This window comes from Lycium barbarum, chromosome 6, assembly GCF_019175385.1.
Source record: "Lycium barbarum isolate Lr01 chromosome 6, ASM1917538v2, whole genome shotgun sequence".
NCBI classification, from domain to species: domain Eukaryota; kingdom Viridiplantae; phylum Streptophyta; class Magnoliopsida; order Solanales; family Solanaceae; genus Lycium; species Lycium barbarum.
The window spans coordinates 76638197-76646669 of NC_083342.1; the positions used below are offsets into that span (position 1 = coordinate 76638197).

An 8473-nucleotide genomic window follows, 5' to 3' on the forward strand; every position below is an offset into this window, starting at 1 on the left:
AAATGAACTATCTCCTTGATGTAGATCTTGGCCAATTTCTACAAATTGTAAGTAGTTTGAACCTTTACGAAGTGAGCAAATTTGGTCAAACAGTACACAATGACCCAAATGGCATCAAACTGCCCCAAAGTTCGTGGTAACCCTACCATAAATTCTATAGCTGTCTGCTTCCACTTCCACTCGGGAATGGGTATTTTTTGAGTAATCCCACCTGACTTTTGGTGCTCATATTTCACTTGTTGGCATTTCAAACATCGTGACACAAACCCTGCAGTGTCCCTCTTCATACTAAATCACCAATAATGCTGTTTCAAATCTCAATACATCTTTGTAGCTCTCGGGTGAATAGGGTACCTCGAACTAGAGTCTCTTCCATGATTAATCTAGTCAAATCTCCCACTTGGGGAACACATACGCGACCCTTGATCCTCAAGACATCCTCATCATCTAGACTTGCCTCCTTGGACTTTTCTTGCAACACTTTGTCCTAGATCTTACACAACTTTGCATCATCAAACTGTCGAGCCCTAATCTACTCCAATAAGAAAGATCGTGCGTCCACACAAGCTAGAACTTTTCCAGGTTCAGAAATATCTAGTCCCACCATGCTCTTCCAAAGACTAAACATCTATATGCAACTGACGCTCTCCAACTTATAACCAAGCTAGGCTATCCATACTCACTAACTTTCTGCTCAATGCATCCGCCACTACATTGGCCTTGCCTAGATGATAAAGAATGGCCATATCACAGTCCTTAAGCAACTCCAAGCATCTCTGTTGCCTCAACTCAGATAGATTAAGTGTTGAAGACTCTGGTGATGGGTAAATTCCTCACAATGTACACCATGGAGATAATGTCTCCAAATCTTCAAAGCAAACACCACCCCCATTAACCCCATGTCATGAGTGGGATAATTTTTTTCGTGCACCTTCAACTGCCTCGAAGTATTGGCTATGATCTTTCCTTTCTTCATCAGAACACACCAAAGTACGATCTGTAAAGCATCACAATATATGTTAAAGCCCTCTTTCTCCACTGATAAAATCAAAATTGGAGCTGAAGTCAACAGAGTCTTGAGCTTTTGGAAACTCACCTCACACACATCTGACCATTTGAATGCCACATTCTTCTTAGTCAAACTAGACAAAAGAGATGTAATAGATTAGAAGCCCTCCACAAAACAGTGATAATAACTAGCGAGGCCAATGAAACTCTGAATATCAAGGGATGAAGTAGGCCTAACCCAATCAGAAACTGCCTCAATCTTGTTAGGATCCACCATGATACAATCCCTGAACACTACATGTCCCAAAATGCCACAAAATTGAGCCAGAACACACACTTCAAAAATGTAGCGTAGAGTTGCTTCTCCTTCAAGATCCCAAGTACAATCCTCAAATGTTGCTCGTGCTCCTCTCTACCCTGACAGTATATCATAATATCATCAATGAAGATGATCACAAAGGAATCCAGGTACTGCCTGAAAATACCATTCGTTAAATCCATAAAGGCTGCAGGGGCATTGGTCAGCCTAAAGGACATAACCAAGAACTCATAATGACCATAGCGTGTCCTGAAAGATGTCTTAGGATATCCTCCGCCCTAATCTTTAGCTGGTGATAACCAGACATCAAATCAATTTTAGATAAGACCGAAGCACCCTGAAGCTGATAAAGTAAGTCATTAATACAACGAATGAGATACTTGTTCTTGATCGTAACCATGTTCAACTGCCGATACTTGATACACATACGCATATTCCTATCCTTCTTCTTCACAAACAGCACCGGAGCACCCCAAGGTGAAACACTAGGCCTAATGAATCCCTTACTCAACATATCTTCCAATTTCTCTTTTAGTTCCTTCAACTCCATAGGCACCATCCGGTATGGCAGAATAGAAATGGGCTTAGTGCCCGACTCCAAATCAATGCAAAATCGATATTATGATTTGGAAAAAACACCTGGTACATCTGTCAAGAAAACATCGAGAAACTCCCTCACAACTGGCACTGAGCCAAGTGGTGGATTGTTCGCACTAGTATCTCGAATGTAAGCTAAGTAACCAAACACCCCTCCTCAACCATCAGTCGGGCTTTAAGGTAGGATATCACCTTCTTTGGCGCGTGACTAATAGCTCCCTTTCACTCTAACCTAGGGATTCCCTGCATGGCTAACGTAACTGTCTTGGCATGATAAGGAGACAACCAATCCATGCCTAAGATAATGTCAAAATTTACCATGTCCGAAATCTTCAAATCAGCCCAAGTGTCATATCTTGTCAAAGTAACCAGGCAAGATGGACACATTAGATCCAGCACTACAGAATCCCCAATAGAAGTAAAAATAGTAATAGGAAAACCAAGTGACTCACAAAGCATATCCAGACGCGAAGCAAAGTAAGTAGACACATAAGAGTAGGTAGATCCTGAATAAAATAATGCCACAATTAACCGATGACAGACTGAAATAGTACATGTGATAACCGCATCAGAAGCTTCGGCCTCTGGACTGCTAAGGAAAGTCTAAAAATGACCCTTTCCACCCTCGGATTGCATACCATCACACCTATTTGAACTCCACTCATACCTTATTGAGAACTACCTCTACCCGGTTAGTGACTGCCTCTGCCAGGCTGTGAACCCTCTCTACTAGAATATCCATCTCCTCAAGCTGGTTGTGCTAGAGATCTAGGTATATATACCCGAGAACTCTTCTAGGAACCACCCTGTCTAAGTCTGGGGTACTCTCTCAAAAAGTACCTTGGGTCTCCACACTCATGGTAGGTCCTAACTGTCGTGGGCGGATGAATTGATACTGAAGACCCAGAATGTCCTTCTTGGCCCGAGTGTCAGGAATAAGAATCCCGAGACATCTGCCCTTAACGGTACTCACTATGCCCGGAATAACCACCTACTGAAGTCTGAAGTGCTGAATAAATGGGACAACTAGAATGGTAATGATGACCTCTTCCATAGTGTCCCCTGCTCCTAGAAAGGGAACCACTGAAATAACTAACTATGTAGATCATTTTGTTATCACCCCTATCATGTGCTTGGCACCTCACTGACTCGACCTCCTTAGCGTGATGCACCAATGCAAAAAATGAAGCCCTAGAGCCTACCACCTGCAACATCGCCAATTGAAGCAGAAGGGTCAATCCATTCACAAATCTCCTCACTCTCTCTGCCTCAGTGGGCCGTAACAACACAACATAAAGGGCCAAAGCATCAAACCGAGACTCATACTTCGTATTAGATAACCCTCTCTGCTCCAAGTCGGTGAACTCATCCCTCTTCCTGTCATTCAAGCTACAGGGAACATACTTCTCCACAAATACCTTATAGAACTGAAACCAAGTCAAAGGAAGCGACCCAGCTGGTCGGCACTCAATGTATGACCTCCACACTATTTGGCATCCCCAATCGGCTGAAAAGAAATATAGTCTACCCCATGCGACTTCACTACATCCAACTTGGGAAGCCTCTCATGATAACTGACGATGAACTCATATGGCTCGTTGATGTGCCGGGAAATTGTGGCACAATTGATACTCTTTTACGATAAATTTTACTTATTTTTTAGGCAAGTATCTGTTGTTTTGATATGTTTTTGTCATGTTTCAGGTAAATCGAAAAGTTCGGGTTCAAGAATTAGACGTTACAGAAAAGTTGCACTGAAGCTTGATTTTCACGGTCTGTATTGTACGGACCGTATCTGTGGTCGTACAAAAGTTGGCAAAGCAACAGAATGTTGCAGTGGAGAGATGCCGAACCACGAACACTTATACGGACCTTAAAATATTGTACGGGCCATATAAGTAGATGTGACGAAGGTTGGAAGAAGTTTCACGAGCAAGATTGTACGAGCCGTATAAAGTTATACGAACCGTGGAATGCCAGTTCGTATTGTTCTCTGCAGACACATGGATGAAGGCCGTATAAGTCTTATAAGGTCCGTGAAAATTTGTACGGACCGTATAAGTACCGCCTGGGACTTAAGTGCAAATTCTGTACTTTTACGTTTTGAAACCTATAAATAGTCCATTGTAGGGTTTTAATTGTTATCAGTTATTATATTTTGACTTTTGGCTTTGAACATTAAATACTCTCTAGTTTTTGAAGGTTCAAACATCAATTCAAGTATTATCAATTCCGCTTTTCTTCCAAAGTAAGCAATTATGAATTCTTCAATTTGTTATTTCTTATTCTTTGTCATGAGTAGCTAAATTCCCTTACTAGGGTTGTGAACCCAATGATGGGTGTTTTGTGATTGGGTTTGTGATTGATATACACATAATGGATTGTTAGGGGTTATTTATTCTTCATTCTTCATTCATAATTAATGGTTGCAAACATTGATTAAAGCCATAAACCTTGATTTATTTGGGAAAATAATTAGGGTTGGTAAAAATAAATAACAAGGACTCAAAGCTTTAAAGTTTGTTTAATAAATTCACTTAGGAAAAAGAAGAATTACATGGCATAATTAATCGTTCTTAATAGTTACTTTCTTATATTTGAGAAAATCATAGAAAGAGATAATCTCTATTTATTGGGAAATAGTAGAGATTCATATAAAGATTAAAGTGCATTCATATAATAATCCATTGGAAGCATATCAAGATCAATACCCATGATCATACACTCTATCTAACGGGGACACAACCTTAGTTTATTTTTACCATAAATTACCACCCAAAGCAATTAGTTAGAAATTAGTCATAAAAAACCCAACTTTTACCAAAATCATCGGATTAAGACATTAGACCTAAATTTAGTATCCTACGACTTTAGTAACCTTTTCACACCATATTTCCTGTGGGATTCGACCCCAACCTTGTTGGGTTACTATATTTGACAACGTCCACGTTATACCATTAATAGGTGTAATTTGAGCGTATCAAATTTTGGAGCCGTTGCCGGGTAATACGGTTTTGAAATTACTAAATAGTGTTTGCTTTGATTGAAGTCTTTTGCTTATTACATCACACCTTGTTTGCTACTATGTGTAAACCAGGTGAACATGAATCAGAATCAGCAAAATCAACATACTGGTAACCAGGGGAACCGATTGAATAATCAGGCGAATGAATCCAATGATGAGAATGTTTCCGCTGATCTTGTTCTAGAGGAGGACTATGCATCTGTTATTATTCAGCCTCGAGTTGGAGCTGCTACCGTGAAAATTGACTCATCTCTATACCAATTGTTAAAGCTTGAGGGATACTTTCCGAATTCGATCGATAATGACCCTCAACGTCATTTGTAGAATTTTGTGGATTTGTGTGCTAATCAAATCCAGAACAACATTCCACAAGATGCTATTCGGTTGAGATTATTCAAATATTCCTTGGCGGGAGATGAAAGAACATGGTTTGAGAAGCTACCCCGAAATTCGATTACTAAATGGGCAGAGGTGGTGACTGCTTTTCTCACGAAATGGTACCCTCCTAATAGAAAGGCTGAAATTCATGACAAGATCTATGAATTTAAGCAGCGACCGGGGGAACAACTATATGAAGCCTGGGAGAGATTTAAGGAGTATTTTCAGAAGAGTCTGAACCATGGTTTTTTCGATCACATATTAACGGAGAAGTTCTACCGAGGGCTATATCCACTGACGCAGTCAGTTGCTAATAATGCAACTGATGGTTGTTTCATGAACAAATCTTATTGACTAGTGACCAACATACTTAACAAGCTGACTACTCATAATCAGACTTGCCACTCAAACAATGCTGATGTTGTACCGTATGGTAGTGCTATGATCTAGAATATAGTAAAGGAGAATCAAGATACCCAGCAAACATTGGCAGAACTTGCAACAAATATTTCTTGGATAACAAAGAAGTTTTATGAATCCCAGATTAAGAAGGTAAATGTTTGTGAGGATGAAACAGTTTTTCCAAAAGGGATGTACCATACTTAATATGGTCCATTCCATGATGGGCTCCCTATGGAGGTTGAAGATGCTAATTATGTGAATAACTCTCAAGGGGGTTACCAAATACAGAACTACCAAGGTGGTTACCAGAATAAGAATCAATGGAGACCTCAGCAAGGTCAAGGTGCTTATAACAACTCAGGGAACTACAACAATAATTATGGTGGTGCGAACTAAGGGAGTTACAACAACAACAACAATTTTGGGAACAAGAGTTCCAATCATTATATACCACCGAAAGGGCAGTCAACAGAGCAAGGTAGTTCAAAGGTTGAAGCAATGCATGAGAAGATTCTGGCAAATCAGTCTAAATCTGAGAGGACTTTATCTGGGTTGACAGAGACAGTAGGTCCCCATACAGCGGCTAATCAGAAGCTTGGGTCACAGATGAGGGATATCTCTAGGGAGCAGCACCCTCCTAAAAAGGGAGGACTTCTAAGTTACACTATTCCGAATTCGAAGAATGGGGGAGGCAGTGTAGACCGTGTGTTTGCCATCACTACTAGGAGTGGTAAAATACTCCAAGGGGCTGAAAAGAAGGTGGTTGATCTTGAGCCGATAGATAAAGAGGATGAGGTGCAGTCTGAAGCACCCATTATTGTTGATGAGGATCCTGCTGACAAGAAGGTTGCTGATATTCCAGAGATAGTGAAGGATGCTGATAACACGAGCAAGCAAACTGTGAAAGGGGCTCTTCGCCCTTTTACTCAGCTTTTCAAGTCTAAACCTCCCTTTCCCCAGAGGTTGGTAAAGAAGAAGGAATATGCTTAGTTCGAGAAGTTTTACGATCAGTTGAAGCAGTTATCTCTAAATTTTCCCTTCTTAGAAGCTGTCAAAAAGATGCCCGGTTTTGCAAAATATTTGAAGGACCTGTTGACCAAGAAGAAAACGGTTCAACATGAAACCGTGAGTATGACTCACACTGTGAGTTCCATCATCTTAACTACTACTGTTCATAAAAAGGGAAATCCTGGGGAGTTCACCATTCCTTGTTTTGTTGGGCACCATGATTTTGTTCGAGCTTTGTGTGATAATAGGGGGAGTATTAATCTGATGCCCTTTGCTATATACAAACAATCAGGTTTGGGGATGCCAGGGCCGTCTACTATGAGGTTACAAATGGCTAATAGGTCTATTAAAAGACCTGTTGGGTGGTTGATGATGTACTTGTGCGGGTAGGTGAATGTATGTTGCCCGCTGATTTTGTGATTCTTGACTGTGCTGTTGATCGGGACTTTCCTATTATTCTAGGGAGACCTTTCCTTGCTACAGGGAGAGCTCTGATGGATTCAGAGAAAAATGAATTTAAGTTTCGAGTCAACGATGAAGAAGTTACTTTTCAGGCTAGTAAGCGGATGAAGTTACCAAGTTCTTACGAGAGTATTTCGGTAATTGATTCATTTGATATTGTTGATGAAGTGGTGGAGTTCAAGATGGAAGAAGAAAGTTTGGGTGAAGCTCTAGCTGGTATTCTTGTGAACTTTGATACTGAGGACATGGAAGGTTATGTGGAGACAGTTAATTCACTTGTTGGGTTGGGTTCATATTCTTACCACCCAAAGAAGCTGAATCTTGATCTGGAAAATAGAACAACTCCTCCAACAAAGCCTTCGATCATTGAGCCACCTAAGTTGGAGCTTAAGCAGCTCCCATCACATCTGAAGTATGAGTTCCTTGGTTCGGACAATACATTACCAGTGATTGTTTTAGCCCTACTGACTGAGGAGCAGATTTTACAACTTTTAGAGGTTTTGCGAGAATACAGACGTGCTATTAGTTGGACCATAGCAGACATTCTGGGTATTCCATCTGGGATCTGTGAGCATAAAATCCAATTGGAGGAGGATAGCAAACCGAGTGTAGAGCATTAGAGAAGACTGAACGAGAATATGCAAGAAGTAGTCAAGAAAGAGATCATCAAATGGTTAGATACGGGAGTGGTTTACCCAATTGCTGATAGTAAATGGGTGAGCCCAGTCTAAGGTGTTCCTAAGAAGGGCGGCATCACTGTTGTGTGGAATGCAAAGAATGAGTTGATCCCAACTAGAACTGTCACTGGATGGAGAGTTTGCATGGACTACCACAAGCTCAACACAGCCACATGCAAGGATCATTTCCCCATGCCTTTTATTGATCAAATGCTTGATCGGCTAGCGGGGCGTTCCTAATATTGCTTCCTTGATGGTTATTCGGGCTACAATCAGATCAACATTACTTTAGAAGATCAAGAGAAGACTACTTTTACTTGTCCTTATGGGACGTTTGTATTTAGACGAATGCCTTTTGGTTTGTGTAATGCACCAGCCACTTTTCAGAGATGCATGATGTCAATCTTTTCTAACATGGTAGAGGACTTCTTGGAAGTGTTCATGGATGACTTCTCTGTTGTGGGTGATTCGTTTTAAGATTGTCTTGGCCATCTGGGTCAAGTGCTGAAAAGATGTAAGGAGACAAATCTCGTGCTAAATTGGGAGAAGTGCCATTTTATGTTGAAGGACGGGATCGTCTTCGGTTACAAAATCTCT

The 8473-nt window shown here is 40.8% G+C and overlaps 1 non-coding gene across 1 annotated transcript; it reads right to left on the reverse strand.

Moving 5' to 3' along the window:
* Positions 1 to 5469: 5469 nt before the first annotated feature.
* Positions 5470 to 5575, reverse strand: LOC132600987 (small nucleolar RNA R71). Its single transcript, XR_009567441.1, has one exon. It is a non-coding gene; the product is annotated as a small nucleolar RNA R71 (small nucleolar RNA).
* Positions 5576 to 8473: the final 2898 nt, after the last annotated feature.